Source organism: Heloderma suspectum, chromosome 7, assembly GCF_057233095.1.
Source record: "Heloderma suspectum isolate Gila_16-S chromosome 7, 16-S_ref, whole genome shotgun sequence".
Classification (NCBI taxonomy): Eukaryota; Metazoa; Chordata; class Lepidosauria; order Squamata; family Helodermatidae; genus Heloderma; species Heloderma suspectum.
In genome coordinates, this window is record NC_139464.1 from 53,858,402 (window position 1) to 53,880,067 (window position 21,666).

The 21,666-nt window shown below is 41.9% G+C and overlaps 1 protein-coding gene across 3 annotated transcripts in view; it reads left to right on the forward strand.

Annotated features, from left to right (window-relative positions):
- Positions 1–21,666, forward strand: part of TMCC3 (transmembrane and coiled-coil domain family 3) — a 123,478-nt gene that overhangs the window by 82,315 nt on the left and 19,497 nt on the right. The window contains exon 1 of one of the 3 annotated variants that reach the window (XM_084810241.1): positions 15,536–15,773. The exons of the other annotated variants lie outside the window; for them this stretch is intronic. The gene's annotated coding sequence lies outside the window, so the exon portion shown is untranslated. Of the gene's footprint in view, positions 1–15,535; positions 15,774–21,666 lie in introns of those variants that run through there. 3 annotated transcript variants of the gene reach the window in all.

The following is a 21,666-nucleotide window of genomic DNA, read 5'->3' on the forward strand; positions in this document are numbered from 1 at the left end:
GTTTGCATGAAAGCATTGGCCAGGAGCTATGTCTGGTGGCCCGATATTGACTCCGATATTGAAAAAACTGTGAATGAGTGCAGTACTTGTCAAGCACTAGGCACAATCCACCAAGAGCACCTATCTTTCCATGGGAAGTGACCAAGAAGTCTTGGTCAAGAATCCATATTGATTTTGCTGGACCATTTCAAGGAAAATACTCCTTGGTTGTGGTAGATTCTTGCTCGAAGTAGTCTTAGTACCATCACAAACAGCTGCTGCAATAATCACACTTATTTGCCACTTATTTGCAACCCATGGGTTGCCTGATACTATAGTCTCAGGCAATGGGACTGCTTTTACATCTACTGAATTTAAATCATTTGCAGACAAGAACTTTATTCAGGCTGTCACCATTGCACCTCATCATCCCCAAGCAAATGGCCAAGCTGAACGGATGGTGCAGACAACAAAAGATGCCCTGAAGTGCATTACAGGAGGAGATGCCTTGCCAGGTTTCTCATTGCTGAACATGCTACTCCTTGTGCAACAACAGGAGTCAGTCCTGCAGAGTTACTTATGGGGTGGCATCTAAAAACTTGCCTTGACTGTCTCTACCCAGATTTAGCTGAAGACTTACAAAGCAAATGGGAGCAAGCTCTGGATGTTGCCTTCTTAGCTCCTACTCTCCATTCATTTGCCCCGCAAGATCAAATGTTTGCTAGAAACTATGGTGGTGGGCTGAGGACTTTCCTTCCTCTATCATTGAGGTCACTGGACCTGTGTCATACAAGGTCCAGTGTCAGATGGGTCAGTGTGGCATTGCCATCTTGACCAGCTGAGAAGGCGTTCTGGCCAGAGTGGGTTGTCATCAGCAGAGGTAGCTGCTGAAGATCTATCTGGAACTGATGTGTTTCTTTCATTGCTAGGTGAAGCACCAGAACCACTAAGGAATGGGAGCAATACTCCTTCCTTACCTATGGCAGTTACTGAACGGAAGTAATCTGAGCAAGCTATACCTACTAGTTGAGTGCAGAGACTGTGCCATGAAAGGGTACCTCCTCATTGGTTGGAAGCTATGATAGCTAAGGGGGGAGGAATGTTATGTATCCTAGGGGAGATACTGTGGCTTAGTGATTGTTTTGAAACTTGACAGCTCCTGTAGATCTGGGAGTAGCAACAGTGGGTGGAGCTTCTGTTAAGTTGTGACTTCTGTGTGTGCTGAAGGAAAGAACAGTTGTATTTGAGCCCTGCCGATTCCGCAGTCATTCCTTCTACCTAATCAACAGTAACTATGCGGAGTTAGTGGTGGGCACGTCTATAGTGCATTGTGTATTTATATAATATAAAATATTATAGTTCCTTAATATTTTGTGGATTATGCCTTACTTAGTTAACTGCATGCATTGTAGGGGTGCGCAGCAGGAGACTCCAGGGCCAAATCTAGCCCCTTGCAGAGCACCAGGTAGTCCTCTGGTTGCCAACCCAGAGGCAAAAGGAATGGCTGGAGAGAACAGTTACTCTGACAATGGAACTTGCAGGTCCACTTTGGGGGTGGGAAATTGGGATAGGGCCAGAAAGCACTTACTATCCCCTCCTCAAAATGGCTCTCTCAATGTCTGTGCACATCACAGTTGTATGTGATGTGCACATCAGTGATAATTGAATAGGAAGACTGCTCGGTCCTTCCCTTCAGGAAGATATCCAGCTGGAAAAAATATGCCCTTCAGTTTGTGCTTATCTGGAATGGTCCATAACATTTGTTTAGAAATCTGTTTGCACATAAAGTACCCATGCTTCAAGGCTTCTAAGGCTAAGAAATTCAGGATGAAAACTTCAGATGGTTGAGTTCCACAAGACACATTGTCCCCAGTGCTATTTCTCCCTCCTCTACAAACATCCCCTCCACAGAATTCATTTGCCATCATTTCTCCTTTGTTTTTCCAACAACTGATCTCTAGACTTTAGCCAGATATGAGGACCTTATTCTCTTTTTCCTTCCCCAGCCAGGCCTGTGGTTTTGGTGGACCAGCAACTCTGTGACCATGAAAACTGTACTGCCATCATTGTTTCCTCCGCAATCTCCTATTCTTCTTCAGGACAAGTGTGTCACTGGGAAGGGGAGATGGAGGGCAATTCCTTATTATGGCATCGTTTGTACATGCACATAGGGGCGTTTTTTTTTTTTGTTATTTCTGACACCTTCTTTGAACTGCACAAGTGCTGGAAGCCATATGAGACTCACAAGTCGTAAGGAAATAAAAAGCTGCGTGATGATATACAGAACTTCTGACACCTTAGTTTGTCATCAGTTCTGCAAATTGTCTTAACAGGTATAAGTGTTTGTTGTTTAAAAATAATTTTGGTAATAAATGTTTCTAAGTCATGGTGAGATCAAGGACACTGTTCACAATTTCTACAGTTACTTCATCTATTTCTAAGTGCTTTCATTGAAAATTTAGCTGAAAAAATAAGTGACTGAGTTGAGAAAGAAGGGCTGCTTGTTAGGAGATTAGATAACTGTAATTTTGATGCTATTTCTCGTCAGAGGATTCTCATCCCTGTTCCATTATATTTAGTGATCAGCTAAATTAGGCCGCCATATGGGTAAGTGATGCAAGATAAATCATTTATATAATATTTGAACTTAGGTTTTTCAAAAAGAGAATCCCCATTCATAGTGTTCTTTTGTGAAGGAGCCTATGAAATAAAACAGCTGATTTATAGAGTTAGCAATAATGATGGTGGTAGCTAAAAGGGTTTTCATTATTTTCCTTTTATATTTATTATTGCCTAAATAAAATTATACATAGCTAACAAGCTTCTCTGAACTGCATGTGTGTTACTTTAGAAGGATATAGAACAGAGTCTTTTAGTTCTCCAGAGAACAAGCTATCTTCTCCCGCCCTCTTCCTGCCTCTTTCTCCTCCACCCACCCAAAATCTTCTACATGTTTTTGTGCAGCTTCTAACAGTGTGGCTGTCTTATCAGCTTGTGAACTGATTTGTTTCCTGTCCACCTAAACAGTGGCACAATTACACCTTGATGGTTTTGTTTTTGCTAGTTAGGTTGGCAGGCAGTCGCAATGTCATTTTCACTGGCAAACTCTAAAAAAATAAACAACCTCAGAGAGTAGATCACAATGTAATACAAAGTCCCAGGCCGAGCATAGACAATCTTTGCTTGAAGGAAGATGCTGGGGGGGGTGTGACTTTTGAACAGGAAAGCATCAGCAAGTATGTAGGGGGTGGAGCTGACATTAATGTCACAAAACATAATTGTTCCAGATGTTGATTGCCCCTTTAAGCAGTATTCAGATAGCTGATGGTGCTTCTACTGTTTGTTCTCTTCTTTGAAAAATGATACTCTTACCCACTGAATATTGAGCCTCTGTTGTTTGCTTTACCTTTTAAATCAAGTTTCCCCTTTATATTTATATTGCCTGAATAGTTCCATATGTAAAAGGGAATGATAAGATACAGGTATCTAGAAATGGAAACAATCTTGTAATTCCTTAGTGTCTTTTTTTTCTTCGAAAGATGGAAGTAGGAGGAGAAAGATTAAAGTTCTGTTCTTGCTTGAGTGTATGCAATAATTTAAATGTTGCTTTTTATTGTACCATTCAGGCTGCAATTCTAATACAGTAAGTCTCACTGAACTTTATGGTACTTCTAAGTAAATATGATTGCACTGCATGTCTGCTAGGAAAAATTAATATACTTTGAGTATTGCAATCTATAATCAGTTTGATCCCATTTCATACTTAATTAACATGATTTGGATTACTTGGAAAAGTATGCCTAAATGTCTTTGATTTTGTTTGTTCCTTTTTAAAATAAAAATGACTTCACAGTCTAAAAAACAGTGGTCAATTCTGAGACTATTTTAACCATCATGATTTTTTCCAGAATAGCTAACAAAGAGCTTGAAGGGCATCTTTTAGAATGAGGAAGCCTGCAGGCTTTTTAGTAATTATGTGACAAAGAAGTTGTCAGGACCCATGATCAAATTGCAATGCATACATCATACTGCATTTTTTTCTGTTGGAATGGAAACTGCTGGAACAGCTTATGATGAAGAGGTTAATTTGAGCTGCTATGAGAAATTGAATAATCTGGTGGAAAGTGAATCACATGACCAATCCAGAGATCTAAAAGAGAGACAGTTCTTGCAGGTCTCCCTCCATCCCTGTTGAATGGTTGGTTGGTTGGTTGGTTGCTGGAAGGGAGGAAAGCACTGAATGCCCATTCACCCACCCTCAGCAGATGAGCTCTGCACATATGCAGCCAGTGACTTGGGGCAAAGCCACCTGCAAGGACTAGCCTGCTGGATCTGAGTGGCTTTGTGTCTGTCCCCCACCACCCACCCCAACCTGTTGGAATAAATAGATTCTTGGAATATATGGCACTGAAGAGGCATAGTAATATATCCAATGTCTCCATTAAAGAAAAGAAACAAAGTTTGCCAAAAGGGCTAAGCAGAAAATATTGGTCTGTAGTACAGTCCTAGAGAGACTGTTTCAAGTATAATATTGTGGCCAGGCCTGGTAAATTTAAATATTGTGATACGAAGGCCCTGGTATGTGTCTTTAATGCTAACCATTTAAAGGAGTAGTGAGAAATAGAAGTCTTGATGGGGATTAGTCCAGAAGAGGAAAGGGAAAATAGTCCCAAATATTGGAGAGCAGATAAGCATGGGTGTCTGTGTGTTTTAAACCAATCAAAGAAGCTGAAAGATTGAAGGAAAGGGATAAACAATTTCAGCACTAGGCCTATTTGCCAGGGTATCTGAATGGAGAATGAAGAACAAATTACCAATTATATTGAATCTAAGAACATAAGAAGAGCAATTCTGGATCAGACGAAGGGTCCATCTAGTCCAACATTTTGTTCACACAGTGGCCAACCAGCTGTCGACAATGAAACCCACAAGCAGGCCATGAGTGCAACAGCACCCTCTCACCCATGATCCCCAGCAACTGGTGTATATAGGCTTACTGCCTCTGGTACTGGCAGTAACACATAGCCATCAAGACTAGTAGCCACTGATAGCCTTTTCCTCCAGGAATATGTCTAACCCCCTTTTAAAGCCATCCAAATTGGTGGCCATCACTACAATTCTGTGGTAGTGAATTCCATAGTTTAACTATGCACTGTGTGAAGAAGTACTTCCTTTTATCTGTCCTGAATCTCCCACCAATCCACTTCATAGGATTGTCAGGAGCGCCCTAGCTGCCTCTTGCAGTCCCCACCAATAGCCAACTCAGGACACAGACGATGAGGATCCTTTCCGAGACTTTATTCCTTTATGACTCTTTCAGATACTAATCACTAGCAACAAAGAAGGAACAGCACTGGGGAAAGATAGCAGACTAGCCTAAGCTCCAGGTAAGGCAGTTGGTCCCCGTTTGAAGGAGAACCACGGGAAGACCCTGAACTTATGGGCTAGGAAGAGATCCTCCCTCTTTCCCTTCGGTCCTTGGGATGCGATCGTTTGCGCGCCAAATGAGCGCCACGCCTCCTTTCTGTGCCCTCCATCTTTCATCTCTCCCTGCATCTGTGCCAAGCATCCAGCAAACCCCCCTCTAGCGTTCTCTCACTGCCAGGGTCACTATCTATCCCAGGAATGCTGGCAGGAGGAATCTCTGCCAGCTGCTGTGCTTGTGAGAGATGAGCAAGCTCCTCTCCCATGGATTGCTGTTCCTCCTCAGAATCAGAACTGCTCTGGGGCTCTATGGGCTCAGTTTCCACCCTGACAAGGATGACCTAGGGTTCTAGTATTTTGAGCGAGGGAGAGAAATATCTCCCTATCCACATTCTCCACACTATGCATAATTTTGTACACCTCTATCATGTCTCCCCTTACCCTCCTTTTTTCCAAGCTAAACAATCCCAGCTGTTGTAACTTTGTCTCATTGGGGAGATGCTCCAGCCCCTTGATCATTTTAGTTGCCCTTTTCTGCTCTTTTTCCAGCTCTACAATATCTTTTTTTTAGGTGTGGTGACCAGAACTGTACATGGTATTCCAAGTGTGGTTGCACCATAGATTTGTATAGGGACAGTATGATATTGACAGTTTTATTCTCAATTCCTTTTCTAATTATGGCTAATATTCTTTACAGTAGCCGCACACTGGGTTGACATCTTCATTGAGCTGTCCACCAAAACCCCAAGATTTCTTTCTTGGTTGGTTACTGCTAGCACAGATCCCATCAGGTTATACTTAAAGTTGGTATTTTTTGCCCCAACGTGACAAAGGAATGTTATCAGAGATCTTGTGACTCTTACTCAGAAACAAAAACAGTAGTGAAGATGCTATGTTTGGCCTTATTAAGGGATTTCAGTGGGAATGGAGGCATCCTATATGGTTGGTCCTGAAGATAAATGGGGCTCTTTGAGGCTCTGTAATGATTTCAGGGTGTGAATCAAATTTCCCAATTCTAAGGTCATCACGTGCCTCAGATAGATATCATGCTATTCTGCTTAAGGAAAGCCAAGCACCTGAATGTGATGCACTATTTGTAATTCCCTCTCTCTGCTTTATCCAGGGGAAAGATGGATACTTTGTGGTCCCTTGAGGGCTGTTGCAGTTCAAAACCATACCTTCAGGGTTTTCAGATGTTAGTGGACCATTTTGTGATCATCCTTTTACAATGGCCCATATTAATGATGTAGTCATTATTATTAAGACCAATGTTGAGAACCTACATTCATAGAATCATAGAATAGTAGGGTTGGAAGGGGCCTATAAGACCATCGAGTCCAACCCCCATGGGACTCCTGAAAAGTCTGCTATCTGTCTAAGTTGGGTGGGGATGGGGTGCCATATTTTCACACAAAGCGTTCAGCAACTGAGAGATTACATGTGGGAGAAGGCAGCTTATGACCAATGTGGGGCATAAATTGGAGGCCTTGTTATGTCTCCCTAGTTCTACAATTAAACACCAAGTATGAGAGTTCTTAGGGAGGGCAGGGTGGAATAAGTGAATTCCTCACAACGTATCCAGGAAAATCATTCCTGACATATCATTAAAGAATCAAAGTCTACATTAGTCTCCAGAGTGTCAGCAGGCCTTCTAAGAAGTCAATAGAATTTTGTTGACGTCCTCAAAGGATCTGACCTCAAGTTCTTTTGTTTTGAAACTGGATGTTGGGCCTGAAAACATTATTGTCCTAGAGAATGAGGAAGTACATACTGTTCTTCCATAGGAAGTCATATATTACAGAGATATATGCATTACAGTTCCAGACCAATTCAAGCCAAAGCAGATTTAAGCCTTATGCTTAGGGTGTGTGGGGGGTGGGGTGAGGGGAGCAGCCCAAGATATTTTATTTCCTAAGGCAGACCAACCCTATATCAAACTCCGTAGTACTCAAAGCCAGGCAAGTTATTTTGCACATGAGGCAGAAAATTCCACAAGCGTTCTTCACATCCCTGGAAGTAAAAATACAACAGTAACAAATAAAATAACTGACAGTTCGCTGCCCTTTCAGGATATCGAAAATCAGCTGCCTGAGGTGGCTGTCTCACACTGCCTAATGGTAGGGCTGGCCCTGTGTGTGTGTGTGTGTGTGTGTGTGTGTGTGAGGGGGGGGGGAAGGGGAGGTGAGACACTGGATCATACCTCATTAGGTTGGGGCAGATAAGTTCCCATTTCTGTGAGAATAAGCATATTGAAATGGAACACTGAAGGTATTATAAATGTGTAAATATTTGAATAAATATTATAGAATTTTTACATATAATTGAAACCATTTGGTTTTTTAAAGAAGCATGCAGATTTTTATTGGCATAGATGGAAATTTTTCCCAATGGATGTATCCATGTCTTACATTTTTCTGCTTATTTCTGAAAGAAAAGTGAAAATGTTTCACATCTTACTTGGTTCCATGATGCCATATTGTTATGCCATTGTCACAAAGGGCAGGTTATTCCTTCAAGAGAATATCTGGGATCATAAAGTGAGAAAAGTCTTTCTTTGCTGTGATTCTGTTTCAGAATTCCAAAGTTGCTGGCCAACAATCTTATATGGAGTAATTCTATTTTGCTCTGCACACAACCCCTTAATCTCCTTCATTTATAATTTAGGGGAAGTTGTTGATTTACAAATGTTGTCGCCTGTGGAGAAGCAGTAGTAGGTTAACAACAGAGGACACATTAAAATCTCTCCCTGAATGATGTGCTTTATTTAATGGAACCTAAGAGCGATGGACTATAGATATATTTTACTGAATTGATGGAATTATGCATACTAGGCTGCTTCTAAACAAAAAAAGTGATTTCATTTTTTATTAATGCCACGCTAGTGCACTGAAGTCCTGTTAATTGCTTACTGTATGAGATAATGATCTCGTTCCTAATAAAGGGGAAGAAGGCAGCCCTATCCAGTCTCAGTGGTATCCCTGCTTCCACTACTATACTTTTTTATGTGGTGTTGTTTTCCCAGCTTCAGCAATGAGTCCAAAGAAGCCTGGTGAAACTGATAAATTGTCAGTTTCAGAAGGTTTTCCTTGGACATATTGCAGAGGTAGGGGGAAAGCCTTGTCAACCACAGAATATGATTCAACTGATATTCTTGCATAGTGAAATTGGCAAGGTTTTTCCTCCACCCTTGCAGCAAGTCTGGAAATGCCTGGTGAAATTGACAAACATTGTCAGTACCACTGGGCTTCTCCAGGCTCTGTGCTGATGTTGCTGGGTCTGGAGAGGCAAAATTACACACCGCCACCACTGACCACTCTTCCACCCCATATGGGACAATGAAGTCAATTCATGCATGAAAGGATTGTAGTGTAGTTGTGCTTAAAGTTTTTTTTTTTTTAATCATAATAAATCAGCACTTGAATAACATGGGGCAGGGGGAACATGGGGAATCAATAGTTTGGGATGAATGCTGTTTGGAGTCTCGGGGAAAAAAGAGTAAGCAAATAGCATCAATACTGAAGACAACTGCTAGCATGGAAGGAATCTTAGTAGTTGGTCTTGTGTATGTTTTGCCATTGCATAGTTAGTATTACAGTACAGTAATTTCTGTTATATGTATGCAACCACTAGAAAACTGTAAAACCACCCCTGTAGAAAGCATATATTGGTGCACCAGATTACTATTTGAACAGCTTTGCAAGTTTTATAGCATATTTAAATGTAGGCAAAGTGGATTCAGATTTCAGGAAATGCAGCTGGTTTCATTCTTCCTAGTGTAGATGTTCACCACAGCATTGCCATTGCACTGTAATGACACATACAAATTTATATTTACTTTTTCTGGATGGTCGGTTGTAAACCATTCTGTGCTGCAATGATACCTGGTTATTTCACAATATAAAATGGACCCTCTAGCATGCCTTGAATAATGACAATGGGATAAAAGAAGCACTCAGAGATGGCAACACCAACATTGCTTGTCCTAGTAATTCTACTTTTGATATCTAGCAGCTATAATTCTATAATGCTTTAATTTGATACTGAGAAGTGTTTGTTTCAGGCACTCATGTCTGATACACATATGCATGTACATCACTTGATGTTTCTGAATTCATTAATGTGTTAAAAGTGTGGAATTTAAATGTGTTTGGTCTATGAGGGCTGGTTTTACAAAAGCAAGTATCAACAATCATATAGATAGTCCTTGCATTTTTATTCTTGAAGGTGTGAGGTTTCCCATGCAAAGGAATGTCAGAAAAGAGATATCAGAAAAATACGCACTGGATTCAAATAAGTTTGGATTTCTACTAATCTGACCTGAGGATTCTGCAGTGGACCGGCTTTTTCTGAGTTGTGTGGATTCTGTGTACCTGCAGACTAGTTTTTTTACTTTGGGGGGAGATTTATGAAAAATTGCACTTGTACTAATGTGCATTAGTGTTAATGTGCACTTGCACTAATGCACATTAAAACTTATCCACACTTGCGCTATTGCACACTTGTGCAAGTGGAATGAACATCTGTTTAAAAAATCCGATTCCATCAATGACAGATAGCAAAATGAAAGATACCTGACAATCCACAAAACAGAGACGGAATGGAATTAACTAAATTTGTACATCCCTAAGTAAAACAAAAACATAGTGCCTTTTTATATTTGTGTAGAATTTTTTTCCAGTTAATCTTAGAAAAACTGTGGGACTTGTATATCACTTTTATTTCTCATCAGTTGATTACTCAGTACTAGATAACTTACAAATTAGTGTGGAAACTGACTCTTTTGAAAACATTTTAAAGAAATATGTAAGTTCCATCTCTGTTGTCTGATCTGTGATGGCACGTTGGTGCTGATCTAAGTTAAACCTGCATGTTTATTAAACTTGAGCTTAGATTTGTGGAGCCAGCAAGTAAGTATTTAGCACAGAATATACTGATTAGATGTTTACCATGGCAAAAATCTGAAGTCTCCAGCACAAATGTTGAGGATCAAGGTATCTTATCTTTTTAACATGCAACTTGAGCCAACATCGATTTGGACTAGCTATAGGATTTTTTAAATGACAGTATGTTAAGGTTAAACAAGTGCCTGCTTGATTTATTTAGGCTCTAAGAGGAGATTAGGAAAAGATTATCAGTAATAGCTATGTTGCTAGAGCCAATACTCTTAGTTTTGTAGATTTTCAGGACTGTATGTTTTTGCTTTAATCAGTGTGGTTACAAGGACAGATCAGAGTTAGGCCCAATTATTGCTTTTTTATGTTTGTTTAGTGCTGAATAAAATAGAGTGCAAAACACCAATGAAGTAACATACCAGTGATATACTTTCAGAATTTACTCAGAAATAAGTCTCACTGGGACTTCCTAGTATGTTTATGATTGCATTCTAAATGTGTAACAAAATGATTATTTTTCACAGTAACAAAATGAGGAAATTTACTTCCTTTCTTTAATCAACTGTTAGTTGAGCTCCAAGATAATCTGGTTCTTTAAGCCTTCTTTTCCTTGGCTTACATAAAATCACTTCTATTTACATTAGCTGAATGGTTTTTCAACTCTTGGTTTCAAGTTGTTTTTGGCAATGTTTCTGATGTATTTATGATTTAAAACAATACTGTGGTATAAAACATAAACAATGAGTGACAAAACAGAAAATCCTAGATGTCTGAAATAAAATGTTTGGAAGCTATATTATAAAAGCACAGTGTAGTATAAATGAAGCATATTTTCAATTTCTGGTTGTATGAGAGGTATAAAATGGGTACCCAGAGGGCTGCTTCGAAGGATATGCCTTACTTGCAAACAATGAAATATGAATCTTGGTAATCAAATGTGGGTTTATATTATCTGAGTACTACTGTTTACAGATGGCACGTTTCCATTTCAGTTAGTGTTATCCACACTACTGAGTTGGACTCCCTGGGATATCATGGACACCTCCAGGGGTGGAGAGAGGGAAGTGCAAGTGCTGGGACACTAGGCTAAACCTGCTGCTGCTTAGAAATAGCCATCATTTCCTCCCTGGAGTAGTTGATATCTGAAACCAGTTGCCAAAAGCAACTAGAGGAAGGGATCGTTCAGTTCCTGCCCCTTGGGTCAATGCCTAGGGCAGACAGGTAGGCCAAATTATCTATTATACATCATTTCCCTCAGCTAGTTCTACAACATCTGCCTGAATGGAGTGACTCCTTCACCTACCAACCCATCAGCCATTCCAGGTTGAGTAGCAGCTCTAGCCCCTCCCCAGGCATCAGTTTCCAGTCCATGTCAGACCTATTCCCTCCAGCCATAGCCCCCTTAGCTGCTGGAGCCCATTATGCACTCCATTCCCCGACTATAAACCACCTCAAACAAAGTGAGTAAGACCAGTAACTCATCAATAGCTACAAAAATACTATTCTTTCCATCATAGGAATGTGCACAAGATAACTTTTGAATCCTATCCTGACTGTAAGGTAGATTCCAGTGTACAGAACCAGTAGGATATTGGACTTTTATGCTAGGTTCAGTAAGTTCAGTGCTAGTTTCAGTAAGTTTGTATGTAGGATTTCAGATGCAAGAGAGGAATGGGGTGAATGGAAGTAATAATTTATTATCTGTAATACTCTATTATCATTAATCATTTCCCCAATCAACAGATCTTTGAGAACAACAGTGGGTATTCAGCTACGTACAAAGATCTCACATGGGAAAAATGGTCTCAACTTCTAAACAAAAATGTACATGTCTGTGACCTTTAGCTTGCAAAGTATTTATTTGTATAAGCTCAATAAAACACCTGTCTCAATAAGAGAAACTATTACTGGCATTCAGGTTTCAGTTTGGCCTTTCAAAAGCTGGCAGTAGCAAGAAGTTATGAATGGCTGGTGTAAGTAACAGTAGCATGAAGGCAGTACAGTGGAGGGGTGAGGAGGGGATGTATGAACATTAATAAGTACATAGGAAGGCATGTGGATTGCATGATATATATAATATTTGTTAAGGCTAGGGAAGTTTGTAGTGTTTGCACATTGGAGTAGGATTACAAACCAAAGTTTCTCTTAGAGGATCTCTACACCAGCCTAAAGTCCTGCATTTAAAACAGGGCTTTCTGCTTCTGTTTTAAATGCAGGATCACGATGGACTCCCTTTACATGGGCTTCCTTCCCCCACTTTCCCCCTCCTTTCCCCCCTTTATCCGAGTCTTCTATATGTTTCATTATACAGCCACTAGATGGCGCTATGGTTTAGCTCCTCTTATTGCTGCTTTTTTTCCCAATGTCATAAATGCTGGAAGTTCATTGTCTTATTTGTTATGAGTTTGTCCAGTCTGATTACTGTCACTAATGGCTTTGCCTAAGGGATACCTGATTGGAGGCTGGGATTTGACCAAAGATTCATTCCCCAGAGAATCCTCTTTGGCTTCTCACAAGCTCTGAAGTTTGTATATAAAGCAAGCGATTACAGTTGAAAATGTTTAATTTGTAGTTTACGAATAGGAATCTGTTGGGGTTTTTTGTTTTGTTTAAACCCCCAATAAATTTAAAAAGAGTGTGTCAGGTCTCTTGCATATCAGGTGCTGGTGGATTGCTACATGCTGTCTTGGAAAAAAGAGGTAATGGAAAAATTGTGGTGATAGTATTTCTGCTTATTTGCATTCCTTGGATTTAGAACAAGCTAAATTTATAGTTGAACAGAGAATGAAAGAGTTTTATGTGTAGCCTGTGGACCACGTACTCCATGGTTGCAGGGTCTGACTTGGTCTGCTTTTAATAACTGTATGCTTTATTTTTCTTAATATTATTATCAGTACTTAAATATAGAAGAGCTATTTTACTGGCCCATTTTAACTTTTTGCCCTCAAAGCTTTGGGGATAGCAGATTTGCTAGAGTTCCTTTTAAAGTTTAAAGACAGATGTTGCCTCTGTAATCACACTGAGGTGACTATGGTCATCCATGTGTTCTCTTACTGTAGTAATTACCAGGGCATTAGAGAAGATATAATCTATTCTCTATTTGGACTGTTTACAGGCTGGTTTTTAAGACCTTCTTGAGGATTTCTTTTGAGGCCACTAACGTCTTTATCACTGAACAGGAGCAAAATTTTAAAATGTTGTTATATCTCTTAAACATGCTATGACTGCTAGTTCTTAAGTTTGTCACAGTTTATAATTGATTTTATTGTGGTTGTGATCCTGCACTTTGTATTGTTGGTACATTGATAGTAATAAACATATTACTACTACTGTTCTGATTAGTGAAAAATCTAACAGATTTATTCTTTAAGACTGTGTATAATTCACCATTAAGGCTAGCTTAAACACACACACACACACACACACACACTTTCTCCAGTGAGGAACATTTTGCATAGGCTATTAAATTTACTGTGTGAAAACTGTCTGTAATAGACATAATCTATCATTCATATCGCCGCATGGAAGCCATATTTTTAAACAAAGTTTAATGGGGAACATAACATTTCATCTGCCTACTGGGAGCTGGATATGAGATTTATAGATCCTAGTCTGTTTTTGTTAGATCATTGCAAAGAATGTAATATGTAAAGGAATCAGTTTTCTAAACCACTTAATAGTTTTCTTGTGAAATTCTAATGAAGCTTTTAGGTCATCAGATGGCTTCAATCTGAATTTAATTTTATTTTGTGCTAGAAACAACAACTTGATGCTAATATTGCCTACATCTCCATATTCGTGGCGTTTGTGGATGTAGTTGCGATAGAACAGTGTAGGGGGCATTTGAGACTTGTTAGAACCTGGAGACTATCAGTTTTTAATAATAAGCCTACTGGAAGGTAGGCTGACCTGGAGGCAGAGGAATTCAAGGCTCTGTTACTGTTAAAGAACATGCTGAAGAGTTTTAGCAGGTACAGGTTTTTCACCCCTACATGACAAGTTGCACCTGCCAAAATCCCTGCTTTTTTACACAACTATTAAAAGTACAAGAAGCATGTCTTGCTAGATCCTACCAAAAGTCAATCTAGTCCAGTGGTTTGTCTGCCTGTCACTCAAATGGTCACAAGTAGGACGTTATTGGGACAGCTATAGCTGGCTATGCATTGTATGATGAATACTTCCTTTTGTTTGTCCTGATGGTCAGGAATGAATCTGAGTGTGTAGAGATGTCTGGCAGCTCAGATTCGGAATCAGAATGGGAACAGCTACAACAGAGGGAGGCACCCTCCCTAGTGAGCCCAGATATGGTGGGACTTTCTTCCCAAGACCTTGACACACAGATGGCCCAGCCTGAATGCCTCCCCCCTTCCTCCACCACGAGAACTCAAGGTTTGGAGGAGGAGAAGGAGAGCGAGGGGCGTGACTTGGGGGATGCTAGGGTCCGTTGCAGAGTGAAGTGGGAAAAGTTAGGGGCAGGGCTCAGATGCTCCACCAGGTTGGCCACTCATGGAAGCCAAAGTAGGAGAGAGCTACCCTAAGAGAGGGGCATCACTGTGAAGCAAGTCTGGCTAAGAAGTTCACGCCCAGACTGCTAGCAACTTCTCTAACTTCCTCTTCGTCTCCTCTATTGATATTCTTAGATGTCTGGATTAGCTGTTTCACTGCAGTCTGACAGCTTCCTAGAATGTGCATGTGTAAAGTAGTTAGTTGTTAACTAATAAAGTAGTGTTAGCCTGAAGCCTTGTTTCCTGGAGTGTGTTGATTGTGAAGGGAGAGGAGGAAGGAAGTGACACTGATCAACCTATTACCAATCCATATCTCTGGATGACGGAGTTCTAGTGTTTTTGGGAGATGGAAAACAAACCCTTTATTTGTATTTTTTTCATCCCATTCATGATTTATGAACCTCTATCATGTCCCAGGCAATGAATAGTTTGAATCAGACTAACATGTTAAGACTATATTTTTTGTTCCATCTTTCTTTGTTGTAAGTAACAGTATTACAGCGCTACCAACCAATATTCCACAATACTGTGCAATCTTCTGAATTCCCCAGAGCTCTTCATCAGATAAAAAGCAGGGGATGGGGAAAAAACAAAGTCTTAAGAACTGGCCAGGTGTTATGGCAATGAGGTCTAGATAGACCCAGTCTCAAAATGGATATTTGCAGTCTGAATTAATTAGCCAGCAATATCTGTTATAGGTGTCAGATTACACCTAGCAATGCATTTTGGGAAACTGGAGCAATGGCTGATCTGAAAATGCAAAGGCCAGCTGTAACTCTGATCTGTATCTTGCCTTGGATGAAAGACACAGATTCCCAAGACGGCATAGAGAAGATGTGCAGAGAAACATATATAGTAACGTATATTGTCTTTATAGCAGCAGAGCTGGAGATTAATCTGAGGTGGTGCGCTAGGTAAAAAAAAAAAAAGAAGTCAATTGAGGCCAAATCGTGAAGAGTACATCTCATGTCAGGTGGGCACTGCTCCTCTTATTGGCATTTCTGATTAAGTAAATAATACTGGATGATTATCAGAACTTCCGTAGAAATAGCAAATGGGCAATGCATTGCCTGGGACTGTTCTGGTTGATGGGTAAAATCTACAATATCTCAAACCATGGTTTTAAAAATGGGCTTTTGTTTTTCTGGGCCTCCTTTCTGTTTTGGTCTGTCTGATTCCAGACATGGGACCAGAGTAAATATTGTATTGCTAGCTGCAAGCTGTTCATCTTTTCTTTGTTAATATTGAGGTTGTGGCTGTAAAGGAGGTTTTCCTGACTTTAGAGCACCAATCAGGACAGAGTTTGAGAACTCAGTTAACAAACAGTATTGAATGTATTAAAATGAATGACCATAGATGAATTGATGATGGTTTCTATAATAATAATCTTTGAATCTTTTGGTTAAATGAGATACTTAAAGTGCAACCCCATCCATGTCTACTCTGAAGTAAGCCCCATTGAGTTCAATAGGACTTACTACCACATAAATTGGTATAGGATTACAGCCTTAATGAATTTTTAAGTCATAGTACATTACTAAATTAAATATTATGTAATAAAACAAAAGTCCTTGCATACCATATGGATTTTTGGGAACATAAGATTTAATATTTAATTAATGTAATGAAAAGTGAATAGCGTAACACACTCTTTATAAGGACTATATAATTTTTTAAAATATTATGTAGGACCTTTTGTACCTCTCTTCGATTTGACATTTGGATAATGAAATACTATATCATGTCTGTTGGAAATGAAGAAATGGCATATTACTTACTGTGATTAAGAGACTGTCAGTATAGAGTTCCTCAGATTATTTCATCTTCAGTTTTACTGCTTTTATATCTTAATATAGTCTCAAAGGATAGGATTGATTGGCAAAGTCTGTATGCTGCTCTGTCAACCGATTTAACATTTATTGGGTTGGATTCAGACTTAGGTGTGTGCAACTGGGGTGGTGAAAGTAGACTTCCCCCCCCTCCCCATGACAGCCCCTGCAAACCCCCTCCCCATGCTACCCAAATGGCCAGGGGGAGGGGATGCTGAATGGGTAGACTGTGCTAACTAAAGTAACTTGCCTGCCTTTCCAACACATCAAAGCCCTAGAGCACTCTTTGAGCCTTCAGAATCACCCTGCACTTCTTCTTAGCCAGTGGGAGTAATTAGCTTCAGTGATTATTTATTCATTCATTCATTCATTTATTAAATTTATTAATTGCCCATCTGGCCGGTCACCCAGCCACCCTGGGCGATGTACAACAATAAAAACAGTTTACACAATAAAATTCAACATTAAAAACATCACATTTCTAAAATTACCCTAGCCCACCCCAAATGCCTGCCTGAACAACCATGTTTTTAATGCATGGCGGAAGCTCATTAAAGAGGGGGCATGGCGGAGTACCCTAGGGAGGGAGTTCCACAGAGTGGGGGCCACCACAGAGAAGGCCCTCTCCCTCATCCTCACCAGCCTAGCTGTCCTGGCTGATGGGACAGAGAGAAGGCCATCCAAGGCTGATCTTGTTGAACGGCCTATCTGGTGTTGCTGGAGGCGCTCCTTGAGATAGGCTGGGCCAGAGCCATATAGGGTTTTAAAGGTCAAAACCAACACATTGGGACGTAGGAAAGTCACTTACCTGAACCACCACTGGAGCCGCCGCCAGAGCTGCCGCCGCCTGGAAGATCCGCCCCAGGTAAGTCCCGTCCCGGGAGGGGCGGGGGGGCAGGCCGTTCCGCCACCAATTTCGGGGGGCCGAATGCACTGGCACTCAGTTTCCCCGAGATCCATGGGGGAATTCTCTGACATCCCTATCAACACCTTGAATTTGGCCTGGAAAACAACTGGTAGCCAGTGCAGCTCCTTCAGCACTGGAGTGATGTGATCTCGCCGGCAGCTGCCTTTAATCAGGCGAGCAGCCGCGTTCTGAACCAGCTGCAGCTTCTGAACCATCTTCAAGGGTAACCCCACGTAGAGCGCATTACAGTGGTCTAAATGAGAGGAGACCAGGGCATGTACTACTGATGGGAGCAGATGGTTGGGAAGGTAGGGCACAGCCGCTGTATCAGATGGAGTTGGTACAGCGCTGTCCAGCTCACAGCTGACTCCTGAGCCTCCATGGACAGCTGGGAGTCTAAGATGACCCACAAGCTGTGGACCTGGTCTTTCAAGGGTAACCATACCCCATTCAACACCAGGTCAGCATCCCCCAACCTTCTCTTGTCTCTCCCCAAAAGTACCTCAGTCTTGTCAGGGTTCAGCTTCAGCTTATTCCTCCTCATCCAGCCACTCACTGTCTCCAGACATTTGGAGAGGGATTCTACGGCCAACCTTGGTGAAGATTTGAACGAGAGGTAGAGCTGCGTGTCATCTGCATACTGATGACACCGCACCCCAAACCTCTTGATGATAGCCCCCAGCGGCTTCACATAGATGTTAAATAGTATCAGGGAGAGGATGGAACCCTGTGGCACCCCACAAGTGAGCAGCCATGGGTCCAAAACCTCCTCTCCCAGTGCTACTCTCTAGAACCTGCTGGAGAGGAAGGACCAGAACCACTGTAATACGGTGTCTCCAATGTCCAACCCCTCCAGGCAGTCCAGGAGGATACCGTGGTCAACTTGCCTGCCTTTCCACTTGCCTGATTATGCGCTACTGTGATGTTTGCATTCTCCAGTGTTGTGTTAAATTACTTATCTGATGCATAAGAACTTTATCACAGTAGCGATCTGGCAAGGTCTTGGGATTATGGGAATAGGGATGGGTGGACCCTACCTGCTGGTCTGGGGGGAATCCGCCTGCAGGGGGAAGCGATCCATTCCTCCCACTGGAATCCTGGCCAGTCGGCCCCGCAGCTGGCTCCAGCCATTTACGGTTTCATTTACCTTAATCTAAGACCTTTACAGCTGTAAATGGCGTACTGGACGCCATTTGCATCTGGAGACAGTCCCCCTCAGCCAACGATATGGCAATGGCAGCCATATTGCTGGCGCTCCGGAGCCAGCCAGCAGCTCTGCAGGATCACTGCAAGGAGGATCCAGCCAAAGAGAATTCTGGAGGGAGGAGGAGGTAAGTGCTCTGTTCCACCACGGACTCTGGGGGGGCTGGATTCTTTAGAATCCGGCCTCATTGGGGTCCGTGGCGGAATTCTCCTCTATCCCTACAGGGGAGCCTGTCAATGTGAGCAGGGAGAAAGTGCCCAGAGAAGGAGAAAGGGGTGGTGGAAGCTATAACTCTGCAATGTTTTGCTGGAATGGGGTGAACTTGGGGTGGTGGGATGCTCTCCTGGGAAGCCTTCAGATGCTGCATTGGGGATTTTGGTTTCTTCAGGGAAAAGTGAGCATTTTGGCCCCTATCCCCCCATTTTCTCCTATTCTCCTCTTTCCTTTGGCATTAAATACATCTGCATAAGGGCTTTATTACAGTAGAATTACTACCGTGTTCTTGGGATCCATGGGAACAGGGAAGCCTGTCATTGCGAGCAGGAAGAAGTGGTCAGACATGGAGAAAGGGGTGGTGGTGGAGCTGGAATGGGGCTTATTTGCACTGGTAGGGGCTCTAATGGGGAGCGACTACCTAGCCTGCTGTTTTAGTGCTGTTTCTAGCCTTCGGAATTGTGAATTAGTTACTCTCCATTCATAATAGTGTAGTAGCAGGGGGGAGCCTGGACAGAGGTGGGAAACAAGCCTCTCTCGTTGGTTGAGCATTCCCTGCCAGGTTGATAACATTCAGTTCTACTACTCCCACCGCACCTGGAAGTATGTTCCTTTCAAGTGCTGTGTGACCCCTGAAAACCGGATTTTAAAGGTATGGTACACTCAGCTTAGAGGGGCCGCGGTGGCTTAGTGGTTAAGACGCTGAACTGCAGACTGGAAGGTCGGCAGGTCAGCAGTTCGAGACCCGAGTGCTGCATGACGGAGTGAGCTCCCGTCTTCAGTCCCAGCTCCTGCCAATCTAGCAGTTCGAAAGCAAGAAATTGCAAGTAGATAAATAGGTACCACTTCGGCAGGAAAGGTAACAGCGTTCTGTGCACCTCGGTGTTCAGTCATGCCGGCCACATGACCACGGAAGTGTCTTCGGACAGCACTGGCTCTTTGGCTTAGAAACGGGGATGAGCACCGCACCCTAGAGTCGGACACGACTGGTTGGGGACACCTTACCTTTTACACTCAGCTTATCTTGCTTCGTGTGTCCGTGATGGACCAAAGCCGATTCTATGAAAATCTGAATAATATTCCAATGTGCTCCTCATTCCGTTGTCAGGAAGATTCCCCCTCCCCACGCCACCCAGGACAGGGTCAATAATATATAAAAAAATTGAAATAGGCCTGGGGAGATGGGGCATGGCCTGGGGAGAGTCCAGAGGTATGGGTTGAGGGGTCTTGGAGGTCCACATTTAGCCCATAAGCCAAAAGTCCCCATCCCTGGTGTGTGGATTGCAGTGTTTGTTTACAATTACAAAATTTCTATCCCAATTTTTTCTCCAAATGGAGACCATTCAAAGGGCCTAACAAAAAACAGACTATTTTTTTAACAATCAGTTAAAATACAGTAATACAGCAAAATAACAGTAAGACAGCATTAAAATAGCAGTAAGACAGCATTAAAATAAAACTGAAATAACCACAATTTCTCTCTCTCTCTCTCTCTCTCTCTCTCTCTCTCACATGCACACACACGCACACACCACATATTTCAAAGTAATGAGCAGTAACTCTGAAGCCTGTTGAAAAACCTACATCTTCAGGCATTAATGAAACATGGACAAGATGTGGACAGTTTAACTTCTCATGGCAAGGAAGGAGTTTTACACACAGGTTGAGCCCTCTTTCCTGTTTTGAAGTCAGTTGGAGTTGTGTCTTTGCTTCTGTGGTCTTAAAATGCTGCTGGTGAGTTCAGGTGTCTAAAAAGAAAAAGGTACAGAGAGGGTTTAAAAAAAAAATTATGGCAAGTTCAAAGACTAATATGCACATTCCAAGACCAAAATCAAAAAGGACATAACCATCACAGTCTTGATCAGATTATCCATAGCCCATATTTGAGTCCTAGGGTCCTCTATTTCTGCACTGATTTGCAGTTCTGCTGTAGAGAGATGACTGAAGTAGCAGCTCCATCTACTGGCCGTTGTAGTAACAATACAGTGCATTTCTGTGCTCCTTTTTTCCCTTTTTTTCTTTTTTAACATTCTATGCGTGTTTGCATTTCAGTGCATTTTGTTCAGTTAATGATGCTAAGTGGCATTAATATTTGCATAAAGTTGGTCTGTGTGAGATAATATATTTGATCGGAACAACTGAGGATGGAAGGCAAGAAGCCTCTGCTTGTAGAAAGTGCCCCTGCCCAATTGTGGCCAGCTCCGAGCTCCCACTGACATTCCATTCCATACCATTGGGGGGAGGGGGCTGTCATTCAACCTCGGAATCAGCTTTTTCAATGGGCACAGGGGACTGCTGTGGGAAGGATAGGGCAAGAAAACCTCTACTCGGATCCCAGCCATTTTGCGGCTGCTGAAAATTACTTGGGGAGAAGCCTACAGCTCAGGTGTCAAAATGGCAGATTTGGGGGTAATTTAGCCAAGATCTGCTGTCCCTGGCTCTTCACTTTATTGCTTTCTCTTTTTGCTTCTACTTCTGGTGGCAGCAGTAGCAGTACAGAGCATCTCTGACTGGCACTGATTTGCATGCACACGTAGAATGAACATACACGTTAAGTGTAGAAAACATAATAGAGGCTGGTAGCAACATGCAGCAGCTATCAAGGGACAACAAAAAGCAAACACTCAGATGCTGAAAAGAGTAGGGCAGGAGCTATGAACCTATGGCACTCCCCATGATGTTGAACTACAATTCCTGTCATGCCTGACCATTG